Genomic DNA, 17,495 nt, shown 5'->3' with positions numbered 1-17,495 from the left:
ACTTTTACTACACAGTACTTGTTGGTGAATAATACAGTGGTACGTTAAAAAATCTGGATATTTGTCATCGTTTTTACATAATGAAATGAAGCCTGATTTATTTCCTATCATTGCAGGAGCACCATCAGTAGTAATAGACACAAGTTTTAAAAGCGGAAGTTTGTGTTGTTTCACAAATTCATGAAATGCCAAAAAAATGTCTTCTCCCCTAGGCCTTCCCAATAATGGTATAATTTTCAAAAGTTCTTCTTTACTTGAATATCTTGAAATACTATGCGAATAAATACCATTAACTGAGCAATATCAGTGAAGAGTTTTGATTCATCAAATTGTAATGAAAATGCAACACACTGGTGAATGTCTGAGATTAACCTGGCCTGGAAACTTTTCCTTTCTGCAATTTGAAACCTTGTCTGCGGCCTAGAAGTAGTCTCTCTCTAGCGACGTCTCGAACTGAGAAGCTCCTTTCTGGAAGCAGGAAACTCCTCTCTCAAGCAACGTGGATCTGGGCAGTCTCTGATGGCGACTCTGGACCGGATGGCCTCCTCTCTGACAGCAATTCTGGAACTGGAACCCCTTCTGCTTGCTTCAGTCCCTTTTTATTAGGCCTCCTCTGAGACCTCACATGAAGTTTGGCAACCCCCAAAGAATCGGTATGAGTCTTTTATGTTAAGTTTCAAGTTCAGCATGCCTTTTGTTCTTTTCCGCTTTCTTTTGATTGTAAATTGCCGGCCATCTAAAAGTTGTTTGAACTCTTTCTGACTGACTTCGGAGATGTATACGCTTAGAACCTACAAGCCTTTCTCATACATACAGGTTTTGATAGCAATCTTTCTAATCCCCCCCATGTACAGCTTCGGCGACAAAAACATCGCCTTTGTTTTTAACACTCTAACGTATTCTTATTAAAGCAGTATATACAGTTAGCTTCAAAAGAGTTATTTACAAAAACATCTAATACAAACTATACCAAGACAAACAAAGTTTATTTTTTTACAATATTCACATAGGACTTAACCTAAGTAAAAAATCGATGTAATGTGCTTTGGAATATTTAGGCTTCAATCGAGTTTTTACACTTTGCTTATAATAGTATTCACTCGGCTCGCTGTTTGACTTCCACTGATCCAAATGAATTCATTTACCCGGAATTATAAGAAAATTACTGATTTGACAATTTTAACGAAAAATAAATAAACAATAGCAATACACTTCAAGCGAATTAAAAATAATACAAAATGATAAATAAAATATTATGTTGTTGAAAGTTTATTTTTCACTTGGTTAGAGTATAATAAAATTAGTTTAATCCTTTATCCAAGTGTAAGCAAACAAGGTTTGCGCCTGAAAGTATCTTCAGGACTGTGGTAAGGTGGTACAACACCAGAGCAACTCGTTGCAAAGGTGGAGCAAGATACCAACACTTCTGTCTCAGTATCTCCTATAATGCAAAACACATTTCCTTGCGGATATGTCTAATGTTATGCATTAAGGGAAGGGCCACTACCCAGACTAGTTTCGACCTTTATTGAGGTTTCTTCAGTGGGAGCCAGGCCCAAGCTGAGATACCAGGCAGAAGCATTTGCAGGTCATTTCTACCTATAGAAGTTGCCAAATGGTGTGCCACCCTTTTTTAATAAATTACTCTGGATTTAGAGAAAGATGTTGAAAGTTTATTTTTCACTTGGTTAGAGTATAATAAATTTAGTTTAATCCTTTATCCAAGTGTGAGCGAACAAAGTTTGTGCCTGAAAGTATCTTCAGGACTGTGGTAAGGTGGTGCTCACACTTGGATAAAGGATTAAACTAAATTTATTATAAAATATTATGTTTTCAGTTTTAATTAAATTTGTAAGTAAGGAGGAATACACAAGAGATCGACCAAAAATTGCCCTGCGATCAACGGGTTGAACACCCCTGCTCAATGGGCATTTGTAAAGGTCAAGGTTGTAATTCAGGATCTCTGAGGATTAATGTTTCCCAAATTCTGGGAAGTTTCTTATATCCATCCATGTTTATTTAAATTTGGTTGATTTCCAGAGCAGATGCAGATTTCAAAAGCAGTTAAATTTATTGTGATGCAGCATGTTTTTTAGATGTGCAGAGGTTGTAGTTTTTCCCGGAACCTGACTTGTTTTTCAGATATACCCCGAACATAGGGGATGGTGATGACGTTCCTGAAATCCTACTGAAAAGATGGACATGGATTTGGGGACAAATTAATTATTTTTTAATTCTGTAAGAACTGTAGCCATTGGTTAGGAAAGTGTTGTGTATGTGGTTGAGTTCTGTTGAGAGAGAGAAAAGTTCCACTGGAACCAAGATTGTAGGCTGTATTGGTTAGTTTTAACCACCTAATCGGCCATTATGTATCAGATACCCATCCTCATATGCTTCATATCCATCATATATTTCAATGTAATATCAATGGTATTACAATTTTAATATGCACTTCGCATCCATGATGACCTTGACGTCTGTAGACGTCTTGGCCAGTAGCGTGGTTAATGATGCTTTTTCTTAGTGCTGTTAATACTCCATTAAATCACCAACATATCCTGCCAGCACTTAAGCCTTAATACATGGTCATTCTTGAATGCCAACAATGTCAAGTTTCTTTTTAATATCTTCATTTTTGATATGATGCTGCTATTGCTACCATCTGTTCATTACCCTAATTTTCCCAGAACTCTCATATCAGTGTTTTCTATATTTCTACAAGTGCTATATTTTAAATCCAACTCTCAGATCTATAACTTAAAGCTGATTTGAACACTCCCTTGTATACTGCTACAAGAGAGTGTAGCAGTATACAAGATATATAGTATAGCAGTATACATATTTCTTCTTTCCTATTTGGGATAATTTCTCTCTTATTCCATATAAATTTATTCAAGTGGCTTCCCATACTGGCTTTGTTATTCTGTTGTCTGTTTCCAAATTTAATTTGCCATCTTCACTAAAAACTGCCTAAATAACTGAAATATTTTACTTGGATGTTTATTTTCCACTTGGTTAGACTATAATAAATTTAGTTTAATCCTTTATCCAAGTGTATGCAAACAAAGTTTGCACCTGAAGTGTCTTCAGGACTGAGGCAACTCATAGTAAAAGTGCACCAAGCTCTCATCACTCCATGTCTCAGTATTCTCCCATAATGCAAAACACATCTCCTTGCAGACATGTATAATGCTATGCATTAAGGGAAGGGCCACTACCCAGACCAGACTGGCTTCAACTTTTATTGAGGTCTCGTCAGTGGGAGCCAGACCCAGAAGTGGTGATACTAAGGCAGAAGCAATGGAGAGGTCATATTTATTTATGCGATTTGCCAAAGGTGTACCACCTTAATCTTAAAAATAAATCAGTCACGGTTTGTACAATTTTCTAGTGCAGATGAACAACAGGTTATTATTCCCTTAGAAAAATGCAGTGGATTGAGACATAAAAACAGTAGTTGTTGAGGTGTACCTGAAATATGTGTTCATCTCGTTCTGTATTTACTTAAGATAAGTTGTGGGTGGGAAATAGCTCATATCCTGTGAGCATGTCAAATAAACTAGAATGCATATAACAGATTGATCATTTTCACTCTACTATTATGTAGGATTTTGGTTGTTCAAAGTTGTGTGTGTTCATGGTATCTGTTGTTATGCAGATGTGCATGTTTACTTTTTACATAGTACGTGGAGCATACCTCGGAAATATTCATATGGATTAATGTTAGGATTCATATATAAATGCACAGTGATATGCATGATACCAGCAGATTCCCAGATTTATTAACAGCAGTGGAAAATTTCTGATGCATTCCAAATAACTTGATATCTTGTTGGGACATCATACAGATTAGCTGAGATTAGCTGTGTTTTAATATTGCAGCCTCAAATCTCTAGTATTCTATGTCTTGGATTATGTGCTTCAGTGTATTGCTCAGTAGATTTCTCTGTCTGTCTTCTGCAATGATGATAATAATAATAATAATAATAATATTATTATTATTATTATATGGAGTCTGGAAGTTAGACAATTGGCAGGCAACTCCAGGGTATTTCAGAGACCATGTTTAGGCTAAATGGATTGAAGTAAGAATTTTATATTCTAATGAAATGGGTGAACGATGTTTTTATTTTGTACTCCTTAAGAATTCTGGCTAGCATGACCAAATAATTCAGTGTATGGAAGAAAAATAAAACTTTTTAACTTCCTTTGCTCTGAAGTGCATTGAGTTTGTTGGCTGGTTGCAGGAATGTTTTGTCAGAAATTGAAGTTCTGTAGTTAACTCCATCTCATCATTAATTAGATGACAAGCTTGTCATCTAATTAATGATGAGATGGAGTTAACTAAAGTTCAAGAGTTAGTTATGCTTTCTTATACCTGAAGCTCCCTTTCTTAGATTTAATACTGACCAAATTGTCTGTCAAATAAAAAAAAAAATCTATCTACAGGAAGGCAGCTCATGCTGGTGGAGACCTCCATGCCTCCTTATTCCATTATAAACTTCAAAACTTGAGCATTATCTCAACACTGGGAGCACAAGCTTGCTGTGTTATTAGCGATGATATGTAGTTAACAACTAGTAATTTGAATACAACTATTTTAAGTGTAAAGGGGAAGATGGAAATTTTGATGCCAGTTGCTATATTCTTGATTCGATTTGAACAGACTTAGCACTCTCTTAGTAAAATCACGGTTTCATCGTCATCAAATTCCTGATATGTATCCTCAGGGAGTGTACAGGATAATTATGATAGTACTACATGAAAAAGTTAGACCATTACTAACTTTCAATCAACAGTTTTCCTCCAATTTAATCTTATCTGTCAGGACTGCAACATTATGAGATCTCATATTTCTGTCTTTTAAGGCACTTTTTACTGTATCAATCCATCTACCTCTTGGTGTTCCTCTGGGTCTGTTTCCTGCTAACCTGGCAAAGAACACTTGTTTTGCTAATCTTTCTTCTCTCATTCTTCTTTTTATCCTGCCCAAAACTAACTTGTGATCACTTCCTATTTCAGATCCTCTGTATACTGTTTGTTTCCTGAACTAGTGGGAAAACATTGCTATTAACTATAACTTAGCCAATAAGACTTCTTCTTATTTCTTGCATCTTCTTTCTATGTGAATTTGTGCACAATTTTATGTTGGAGCATAGTGTTAGTATAACTAATCCATGTTCTGAACAGAAATCCAGCAGAAATTTATCATTTTTATTAGCTTTGCACTTTTTCTCCAAATTTTCCCAAACATTTCTTTGTCTGGTAATCATTTCTTACTCTGCTGTTTAGATCCCCAACAAGGACCAACTTTTCCTTTTTTCATTGTGCCAGCTGCCTTCTCTAATATCTCAAAAAATCTCCATTTCTTCCTTGGCCTGTGACCATAAGCACAAATAAGTTTCATTGTCCAGTTCCCCATTCTGATATTCATCTACTTCACTCTACTTTTATTTCCTGCCATTCAAGGAGATTATCCTGATATTTAGTGTTGAATACTATAGCTCAGGGTTTAATTCATCATCATCATCAAAAAGGTTAGATGACTTCAGATATTTTTTGGCCAGTACTTACGTGATTGGAATAAAGGGCTATTCAGAAAGAAGAAAAAATATTTTATTATTAGTTGATAACTATCCTGAACTCAAAATTTGTCCAACAGTAAGACAGTGTTTCTGCTCCCAATGCAACATCAGTTTTTCAACCAATGGACATGAGTGTAATCAAGAACTTGAAAGGATTTTATGAAATATTTCTAGTTCTACATCAACTCAGTCAAAGTGAACAGAGATTTAATGAGTATATATATTGATATCGAATGATATACATTTATATCATCCTGAATGATGTTCGTAACAGTGTTATTTCAACAACCATATCCAATTGCTTCAAGAAATCAAAATTAAATTCAAATAAAATTTCATTCATAGCTGAAGATACAAGGAAAGAATGTCAGTAGTGCATGACAAGTGGTCAGAGATTGCTTGAGAGTAGCAGTATCAGACTGCATACCCAAGGTCAGAAGGATAAACCAAGTTGGAATTAAGTGGATGAGTAGGGACATAAAGCAAGAGCTGAAAAAAAAAAGATTTCTTTATATTTCCTCCACACTATGGAGGAAATATAAAGAAAAAAGTGATCAGCATACTCATGAGCAGTACAAAGTGCAAGCGAGAAGGGTGACTAGTGTGGTAAGGAAGGCCAAATCAGACTATGAGAGAGTATTAGCCAAACAGGCCAAAGTAAACCAAAAAGAGTGTTTTCATTATGTAGCAAGTAAGAGGAAAAATGACTATGGTAGAATGGCATTAAATAATGCTCATGGTAGGAAGGTGACTGAAACAAAAGAAATAGTTGAGTTGCTGATTGATCATTTTGCAAAGGTGTATCATCCAGGATGTGATTTTACAGTTACTGATGTTACAGGGATGCATATCAACATTGAGGCAGATGAACAGGAGGTGTTCAGCATATTAAAAAATATGAATGTGAACACAGCAGTGGGACTGGATGGCATATCAGCCCGTGTACTATATGAAGTGCAAGAGAATTGGCATTGCCTCTGACGAAGTTATTTAAACTACATCTCAGCTCTGGCAGGGTTCCAAGGGAGTGGAAAAGAGGGTATGATAGTACCATTGCATAAAGGTGGCTCCAAGACAGAGATAGCAAACTATAGACCAATTAATATATCAGGAGTGGTTGTTAAAGTATTGGAAAAGTTGGCGAAAGGTAAAATACTATAGTGGGTGGATAGGGATGCAATACTCTATAGTGGGCAGCATGGCTTTGTAAAGGGTAGGTCCTGTCTTACTAGCTTATTCACATTTAATAATAAAGTGATAGCAGAATTGGATAAAGGTAATGGGTACACCATGATACTGCTCAATTTTGCCAAGGTATTTGTCAGAATACCACATGGAAAACTATTACAAAACCCGGAGAGGATGGGAATAAATGTGAGGCTAGAAGTATGGATAGAGGGAATGGCTAATGGACACCAGAGAGTAGTATAAGGTGGAGTGGAGTGGAGTCTAGAAGAATGATCATGACTAGTGGAGTACCTCAGGGTTTGGTACTAGGGCCACTACTCTTTCATTTGTATATGAATGACGTAGGGAAAGATTTAATAGGAGGATATTCAATTTTTTGCATTGAACGATGCAAAACTGGGGAGAGCAATAGTTGATATAGGTGATGTAGATATCCTGCAGGATGATTTCAATGAATTGGCATTGTGGACAAAGGATAATGATTGTCCACAATATTGTAAATATTGTAAAGTTTAATATTGTAAAAATGTAAGGTTATGCTATTCATGTTGAAAAGGTTGTATATGGTTTATCATATTGATTGTATTGGTTTGCAGAAGTTGGTAAAATTTCAAAATTGCAAAAGTTGGTAAAATAGCTCAACTAATTACTTTGATGTTGAAAAACACATTAACAAGTAAAGATAAGGAAGTAATTATCCCTCTTTATAAGGCTATGATTCGGTAGATTTGGTCAACTTTGTTTCTTTTGGGAAAGGACATGGTCAAAAAGATTCACAGATGAGTGACCAAGATGGTGACAGCTCTGTGGAATACTCCCTACAAGGATAGGTTTGAAGGTTTGTGGGTTACAATGTTTAGTTGATAGCCAGAAAAAGAGGGAACATGATAGAAACTTTTAAGATATTAAAGGGGTTTTATAAAATCGATGCAAGTGAAATTTTTCAATGTATGACAAATAGCCAGAGAATTAGGGGCCGTCTGTGGAAGTTATATAAGCTTGTCATTTGTAGGGATGTGAGGACTGGATTTTTTGTATGTAGAGTGGTGAGTGAGCAGAATGGATTGCCGGAATTGGTTGTGAATTCCCTGACGGTGATTGGATTCAAGGAAGGGTATGATGGTTGATTTGGGTCTCCTGCAATGACTCTCAAAACTCCATGGAGATGCTGTAAATAATAATAATGAAGATGACAGAAACAAAACAGTGTATCATTATCTGAATGGTTGCTATGTAACAACAGTCTAGGTTTTAATAATGACATTGATGAATTTGTCCAAGTTGATAACTTGTTAACTAGTGATCTTTCTACAGGGAATGACATCATAGATAATGCTGTGCTCAACAAAGAGGATAAAGATGATGACTGTGATGATGATATGGCCTGATGAAAATGAATCAAAAGATCTTGGGAGATTGTCTGCACTGTCAGTGCAGATAATCTCCCAAGTTCAAGTTGCAATGGACACATTAGTCAATTTTTTTAAAAGAACTGAGGCATATTCATTGAGTGTTTTAAGAGGACATTTGAGAAATATCAAAGTGAAATCTTTAGAACAGACAACAGTTTTAAGATTCATAAATTAAAAGGCTATTTGAAATCCTATTTATTATTAATTAGAATTGTTTTCAATTATGGAGAAATAAATTCTGTTTAGTATTAACTGTATGCTTTTAAAATTATGGACAAATAAATTGTGTTTAATATTAAGTACATTTTATAGTTTATTTAAGCATATTCCTACAAATAGTATCTAGGTATGTAATTATATTATTTTTTTCTCTCATATTTCTTTTTTTTTTAAAATCTTTTTTTTAATTCAGTTATTGAAAATTTAATAAAATAGGATTTAGATATAACCCAACACTTATAGTGAGTAACTGTTAAAAACAAGGAAATTTTGTCAGTTTCCTGGTGCTCATTATTACCAAGTTCTTCTGTGGTTTGAAGGAAGTGCGGTTTTCCAATTTGAAGTTACATGATGCTTTATAAAAGTGGTATGCTTAACAAATAAAAAACATATTTGTTTATATGAAGAGCTTGTGTGTGTGTGGGGGGGAGTAACATTACTTGATGCAATAGCAAAAAAAAAAAATAGAAAATATCACAAAAATAAGGTGAACAAGTTGTTTCATCCTAACTTACAACTTCCAGATACTCCCACAATTCATTAACCATAATTTATCATTTTAGTTATCTTTAAAATTATTGGCAAAGTTTTTTATTTTCTTCTCTCACTCTTTAGCAGCTAAGAGATGAGTTCAGTGAAATTATCATAGCAGACTGGTCAAAAAAATAAATAAATAAAAGAAAAATAAATAGATACTAGTGTAATATTTTTTTATTATTATTTGGATGGGAGAGGAGTTAGAATTCTCTGTTTGATTCAAAGGAAATGAGTTATAAACAGTTCAGGAAAACAGCAACTTTTGTAATTAAAATGCTTCACTGATTATATTTTAATTTAACAATAACACAAAAAAACAACATTCATTCACATTCCAAAAGTGGTGCTTCCCTGCAACACACAAAATATTCCTTCAAGTTAAAAATCCTTCAGATCTCTGATCAAAATATCTTTCCCAGCAAGGTCAGATAAATGGTATGTTACTGTATTACTACACTCAATGGACAAAACATTAGAGATACCTACCTAATAGTGTGTTGGTCCTCCTCTAGCATGAATAACAGCCTGTACTCTCCAAGGCATTGATTCCACCAGATGCCAGCGTTACTTCCAGCCATGTCTGATTCAGCATTTTTCACAACTGCACCTTAGACATTGGTCCTGGATACGGGAATCTGATGTCTCGCTCTACAGCATCCCAGAGAGAGATTCAATCGGATTTAAATATCTAGGGACCTTGGGAGCTATTGGATGGTCCCAAACTCAGATGAGTGTTCCTTGAACCATGCCTGGCAGTTGCCACCCAGTGGGGGTGGTGTATTGTCCTGCTGAAACAGACCATCAACTGCAGGATGTGCGAAGGCCATGAAAGTATGCAAGTGATCAGCCAGCACATTCTGGTAGCTTGCAGTATTTAAGGCCCTCTCCAGGTGCACTAAGTGACCTAATGTGTCACACGAGAAGGCTCCCAAACCATCACAGAGCCACCATCTCCTTGAACAGAGCTGACCTGGCACAACAGGGCCATGGTCTCATGCTGTTGACACCACACCTGCACCCTCCCATCAGCTCAGTACAGCTAACAGTGGGATTCATCATACCACATGACTCTCACTGCTCTGCAGAGATCCAGTTTTGATGGTCTCAACACCAGGCAAAGTGCAAAGCCCGATGACGAGCTGTCAACAGTGGTACACAATTAGGGCGTCAGCTTCCATAGCCCAAGGTATGCAGGGTATGCCATACTGTTTGCTCGCTGATGCTGCTTGGACCTCTGACATTGAGACAGGATGTGATTTGTGCCACCGTTGGCTTGCAGTTTGTGTGTACAAGTTTGGAAGTCTACATTGACCCTGGTCATCAATGGCACATGGTAAGCCACCACTTACTCTCTAGGTGCTGGTATGTACATTGATGGTATACGTGCAATAGACTCTTGATATGGTTGCCCTTGAGAACCCTAGGGTTCTACCACTTGAGCAATAGAATGACCTGTCTTGCAGTGATAATACATCCATGATTACAGTCGCTAAGATTGCCACATTTATGCATGTTCATTGATTGCGATACACTGTTGGGAATCCTTGATGCTTGACTATTTATCATCTGCATTCAATTTGGGTTATGTTTCACTCTGCATGGGAGATATAGTGAAAAGCACAAGAATAGAGCAGCGACAAAAAGTAATGCTAAAGTGAGAATAGTGAATTTGAGAACAAGGTTTGTCCCACCAAAAAGAAACTTTACGATATTAAAAATAAATTAATTTTGTTATCTCACCATTAAAGAAAATTATTATACAGACAATGCGAAAATTACAAAAAGTCAAGGAGCATTCAAGTTAATGACCCTTGAAATCGTGGAACAAAATCTAGGATAAAAAATCACTTTCCCAATGAAGTCCAATGATGCCATAATATGGTGCCAGAAATGCACAAGAATAGAGCAGTAGCAGCATTTTAAATCTCATATGAAGATGAATTAACTTTTGTAATCTGAACATGAAAGCAAATTATTAGGCAGAAAATGTAGGAATTACAAAATGTCAAGAAATGTTTAGAGGAGTATAGAAAAGACATACTGCCAGTCTACAGCAAATATAGAGAAAATAACACACTGAAGCTGTATGCTGTTAAGTAATGATAATCAGATGAGTATAATATAAAAAAGAAATATGTTATTTGTTATGGAGATTCAATTTTAAAACATGCCTTTTATTGATATTAGTATACTTTTGCAGATGCAAAGATTAAAAAAAAAATATAACAAATTGAAAAACAGAAAAAGAAAAGTAAAAGAGATAGTACTTCTTGTAGGAACAAATGATTTAATTAGTGATATGAGAGAGGATATGATAGAATTACCAGAAGAAGTAAGAGCAAAAAGTGAGAAAGTGAAAATCATTAGTATTTTAACAAGAAATAATTGTACTGAATTAAGAAGACTTATGACGGCAAACAGGTCTATCGCAGAAAGAATGGTTGTGTGTTTTTGGATGTGTGGGAGTTTGAAGGATGAATCCATTTATAGAAGAAGGATAGCTTGTAACTGAATGCATTTGGTATCAGGAGTTGGAAGAAATTATTTATTGGTATGAGACCTAGTTTGGAGAATCAGGTAAACTAGATCATAATGGTTGAAATGGTGAGAATCTAAGCATAAGAGGGACTGAGTTATGCAACTGTGCCAGTGATATGAATATGCATAATCATTTAATAATGTTTCACAGTATAAATGATACCAACAAGAGAGGAAAAAATAAATGAATTTATTGAACTTATATTTTGCTAGTTTTCTACCCAGCATCTTCAGACAAATTATAACTGTGACATGCACAAATGCTAAACAAAATCATGAGAAACAATTAAAATTGTAACTGAAACGGAACCAATATCCTAACATTCTCCCTTTGTAGACTGTCATCCTATATCTAAAGTAACAACCAAACCACTTACCCCTTTTTGCAGTCAGGACGTTAAGATATACTAGCTTGAATATGTTAATTTTTTACTTGTTTCTGCATTTCATACCTTTGTGATTACAGTTTGCTTCAGTCTTGAGAATGCCTCATTTAACTGAGGTGACATATTAATAAAGTGTTTAAGTATTTACTTTTATCTGTTGCATTGTGATAACCCATTAAACTCTCATAGTAATACAGTCAATAACTAAGAGGAGACCTTCACATAGCCTTTGAAGAATTGCGGCGAACCGACCAGGGCTTCTGACCTAATGTCCAATCCTCACCTTCTCATGGTGCACCCTGTTGGGTATCTACTTGGATACTGAATGAATGAGGATGGGCTAGCAATTTGGGATATAGCCAACCAAATTGTATTCTTATTGGTTAAACCAAAATAAAAAATGATGGTACAACATGATAAAATTTCATGCCGGCTGGGGTGTCGCCCGGTTAAACAAGGCCCCCGTTGTTTTCGGCAGGGAACCAGGTCGAACAGCGAAAAGTCAGCTACTGGAACAAATCTGAAAACACACCCCAACTCAACATCACCAGAGTTAAAGATTGGTACTATCAACATAAGAAGCCTGAATGGCAAAGAAATGGAGTTAGCTGAGGAATTAGATAAGTACCAGATTGACATAATAGGGGTGACTAAAACAAAAGAGATAAAAACTGGTGAGATCTTTCTGAACAATAAATACGAAATGTATTATTCAGGCAATGACAATCAAGGAAAAGAAGGAGTAGCCATAATATTCAACACAAAATACGAGGCTAATCTTCTTGAATGGCAGGCAGTCTCAAGTAGAGTGATGTGGGCAAATATGAGAATGGGGAACTGGACGATGAGAATTATTTGTGCCTATGGTCCCACAGAAGGTTCTACTAAGGTAGAAGTGGAGGAATTTTTTGAGGCTTTAGAAAAAGCAACTGACACAATGAAGAAGGAAAAGTTGGTCCTTGTTGGGGATCTAAATAGTAGAGTAGGAAATAATTGTCACACATACAAAAATATTTTGGGAAAATTTGGAGAAAAGAGCAAAGCTAATAATAATGGCAAATATCTGTTGGATTTCTGCTCTGGACATGGACTGGTTATTACTAACACCATGTTCCAACATAAAAATGTGCACAAATTCAGATGGAGAGAAGAGGCAAGGAATAAGAAAAGTCTCATTGATTATGTTATTGTTGATAGTGATGTTTTCTCCCTGGTGCAGGACACCAGAGTGTATAGAGGATTTGAAATTGGAAGTGATCACTATTTAGTCTTGAGGAGGATAAAACTGAATTTCATATTGAAAAGAATAACATGTAAGAAAGTTTTAAAGCGAATAAAAGTTGAGTAGCTCTCAGATGTGAACTGTAGACTAAAATACACAGAGATTATTGAAGAAAAAATGAAAGAGTTTGAGAACAGGAACGAAACCTTGGAGATTCAGTGGCAAACTCTGAAGAAAACATTGATTGATTCTGCCAGAGAGGCATGTGTTGAGGTTGCTTGCAAGGATAAAAAAATCAGAACTCCCTGGTGGACACAGGAAGTTAAAGAGGCAGTGAAGGAAAAGAAGAAAGCATATCAAATGTTCCGGGCAAATAAGTCAGCTTATGCTCTTAGAGAATACAGAATGCAAAAATGCTAAACACTGTGTAAAACTAGCTAAGCAAAAGTCATGGGAGGACTTTGGCAAGAATATAGAAAATAAATATCAAAAAGGTGGCAAAATATTCTGGAGGTTGTTGAAGAAGCTTAGAAATGAAGGAAAGAGTGCTGTAAAAGGAGTTAGAGATGATAAAGGCAGGATGAAAATGGGAGAAAAAGATATCCTTCAAGTATGGAGTCATTACTTTGAAAATCTGCTAAATGAAACAAGCAGTGATGACAGCACAGTGGTAAAAACACTGACCAGGCATGCAGTCAGGAATACATATCCATACTTGAGGTAGAAAAAGCCATCAAAGGCTTGAAATGTGAAAAGGCAGTAGGAGTAGATGATATTCGACGAGAAATGTGCTGAAGTATGGTGGTATAAGAGTCTTACAGTGGCTGCACTGCATAGTTCAGAAAGCCTGGACAGAGGAATGAATTCCTGATGATTGGAGTAGAGCTCTCATATTACCCATATATAAAAAGGGAAATAAAACTGAATGTGAGAATTACAGAGGTATTTCCCTACTGAGTGTTCCTGGCAAGATCTATGTAAGTATGCTTGAAACGGTTGAGAAGAATTGTGGAAGAAAAGCTTGGTGAAGAACAAGCTGGATTCAGGCCAAATAGAGGCTATCAGGATCAGATCTTCACTTTACAACAGTTGAGAAAGCATGGGAATATAACAAAGATCTGTATTTAAGTTTTGTCGATTTGGAAAAGGTATGACAAGGTGCCAAGAGAAAAGCTATTCAATATGCTACAGTTATATGGTGTCGATGGGGCATTATATCAAGCAATACTTAGTCTTTATTTGAGTTGTAAGTCAGCAGTTAGAATTGAAGGAAGTACAGGAAGGTGGTTTAATGTTAAATCTGGTGTCAGACAAAGATTATACATTTATCCCCTCTGTTATTCGTTATCTATATGGATCAAATTATGAAGGAAAGTGGTATTAAACTTGCTATAAAAATTTGAGATGTTAATGTCAGCTCTTTGCTTTATGCGGATGATGTTATACTTCTGAATAAATCTGCTACAAGTCTGCGAGATTCTCTGAGTAAATTGAATAACTGTTGTAATAGATATGGTATGAAGGTCAGCAATAAAAAGACAAAGACAATGAAAATAGGCAGAATCATTGAAAATGTCAACTGTGTTGTGAATGGAGAACCTGTGGAACAAGTAAAACATTTCAGCTATTTAGGCACGATTTTTAATGAAGATGGTAAATTAAATATAGAAATAGACAACAGAATCAGCAAAGCTGGTATGGTATGAAGTCAATTGAATAAATTCATATGGAATAAGAGAGAAATTAGTCGGAACACTAAATTAGCTGTATACAAGACAGTGTTCAAACCAGTTTTAATTTATGGATCTGAGAGCTGGGTCAGAAGTAAAACACTTGACCAAAGACTAGAGACCATAGATATCAGAGTCCTAAGAAAGATTATAGGTGTGAACAGATGACATCAATGGCAATATCATATGAAAAACGAGGGTATTAGGAAAGAACTTTACATTGTCAGCATCCAGGAATGCGTTAGCAGAGCTAATCTCAGGTGGTATGGTCACTTAAACAGAATGGGAGAGGAAAGATTAGCAAAACAATTGTTCTCTGCCAGGTTGGCAGCAAAACGACCCAGAGGAAGAGCAAGATATAGGTGGATTGATACGGTACAAAGTGCCTTAGACGATAGAAATATAAGATCTGATAATGTTGGAGTCTTGACAAGTAACAGACTGATTTGGAGGAAAATTGTAGATAGGAAGTTAGTAATGATGTAAATTTTTTTTCATGTAGTACTATCATATCCTGTACACCCCTTGAGGGTACATGACAGGAATTTGATGATGACGATAATTCGCTACCAATGTTTAGGAACTCTTTTATGGAATGGTACCAGGTTCCACTCATCATTTCCATTGCATTTCATTCTATTTCACATTCATTGCATTATTGAGGCTTACTTGATATCATAACTTCCAGTCTCCCTGTCTTTCCTTACTCTTGCATTCAATATTATCCTCCTATCTCCAAACATAAAATAGATCCTGTCATCCTATCACCATCTTCATCAGTCTGAATTATTCTTCCATAGTCACTCTTCCTTTTATTGGCCGTTGAAATACCCCTAATGTTTCTGAGAGTTGCTTGTGATATATTTTACTTTAGGTTCTTTAATTTTTTTTTTCTGCATCTCTGCCACACTTTCTTTTTTCTTTTATACTCTAATGCAACTGCCTAAGCTTTTCTTCTGATATTTCCTCCACACATACACACACAAAACAAAACGACAACAAAAAAGCTACCTGTTGGAATGTGGTATGGCATAGTTGTTTTCAAATCATCTTAAACCAACTTCCAGGCACTGTTAATGAGGCTTGATCTGATACTGCTTCCTTACCCTGTCATAATCTCCTGCTTTGTGGTACCTTATATCTTTCCTTCTCATAGAGCATATACCATTAGGCTACCTCCCATTTTGGAACTACATGACGTAATAGTAAACACAGCATCCATGCAACAATGTTGTCATCAAGTCAGCCACTTGTTATCCTTCTCGTTTCTTCTGTCACATGCTATATTATGTGGCCCTAAGTAACTTGAGAAACTGAATAATCTTGCTATTCAATACATATTTTCTAGTCTGTGTAGCCATAGTATAAATTTCTTATAATGGCCCTCTGGTTATCTGCTAACCTTATCTGCCTAGCCATCTTTGTCTCTTTCTCCATACATTCCTAGGCCCATAGTAGCAACCTACTAGTATTGTTTACTTAAAATTCATTCCATACATTCCTAGGCCCATAGTAGCAACCTACTAGTATTGTTTACTTAAAATTCATTCCATACATTCTCAGTTAGTTTTGACACTGTGACCTCCTGGATTACTTCTCTGACAGGATTCAGTTCATCTGATATCATTAAGAGTACTCCTTTTCCTCTTTCTTTTCTATCCTTACTGAAAATACTAACAGTTATTCTTTTCCTGTTGTTGACTGCAAATCGCTTTTGCCTGTAATCATAGATACAGCTTGCTCTGTCACTTCTACAAACTCCTCTCCCTTATTCCTAATAATTTGTAATAACACTGTTATTATTTCAGTCTCCCATTTCCATGATTTAACACCCCCTCCCCAGCAATCTTTCATTTGCAGTTATTCTTACTCTATCATAGTTTTCATCTCTCAAATGTCTTTCTTAAGCATCTATTTTTTCATTCCTTTCTTCCTACATCTCTTCACAATCATCATTCAACACCCTATCTAGATAGCAGGCTAACCATTCTGCGTCTTTCTCTCATTGCGACATAACAACACAAGTCTCATGCACCTTTACTTAAACTGCCTTGGAAGTCATTTGTTACAAATGCTAAGCCATTTCCTGCACTCTTTCATTCCTCTCAGTTATCTCATCTATGTTCTGGAATGTCTCTCTGTTCACAAATCTGCTTCACTCATTCATATCCTAAATTCCTCACCACAGAATTACCATACAGTACTGTGATACATTTTCGTAACTTGAGATCAGATAGAGGACTAAAAGGTGGTCCTCTACTGACCTTATTCTTTATTCACCTTTTTTTTCTGACTCTCTCTTTCCCCCCCCCCCCCCATCTCCCCAGTCTCTTTCCAACTTTCTGATGCCACTTTACATATTCATCATCTCTCTGGTGTCATTAATTCTCTATGAATCTTGTATACTCCACTTTCGTTCTCAATTCTGTTTCTTTCTTGCACACTCTAGTAAATGCAGCATCAAAAGGAAAGAGACCTGCTACCTTTATCCACACTTCTATCACTTGTGTTGACATTCTCTCCAGTCTTTCCTTATGACATGCCCTTCCACTTTCATTTTCATCTCACTTTTTCTTGCTCTTGCACTTTTCTTGTATTTTTTTTCAGTGCCCACTTTCTCATTCTTTATCTTTCTTCCATGAAGAAAGATGAAGAATGAGAAATCTAGATCTTTCTGC

General features: G+C 36.0%; 1 protein-coding gene across 1 annotated transcript in view; it reads left to right on the top strand.

Moving 5' to 3' along the window:
* The window catches only part of LOC150108472 (sorting nexin-6-like), a 285,148-nt gene that overhangs the window by 110,290 nt on the left and 157,363 nt on the right, over window positions 1-17,495 (top strand). The gene's annotated exons all lie outside the window — the stretch shown is intronic.

This window comes from Typopeltis vanoorti, chromosome 3, assembly GCF_054136105.1.
Source record: "Typopeltis vanoorti isolate ZY-2024b chromosome 3, IOZ_Tvanoo_1.0, whole genome shotgun sequence".
Taxonomy (NCBI): Eukaryota; Metazoa; Arthropoda; class Arachnida; order Uropygi; family Thelyphonidae; genus Typopeltis; species Typopeltis vanoorti.
The sequence above is the reverse complement of the archived record's forward strand: the minus strand, read 5'-3'. Positions and strand labels throughout refer to the sequence as shown.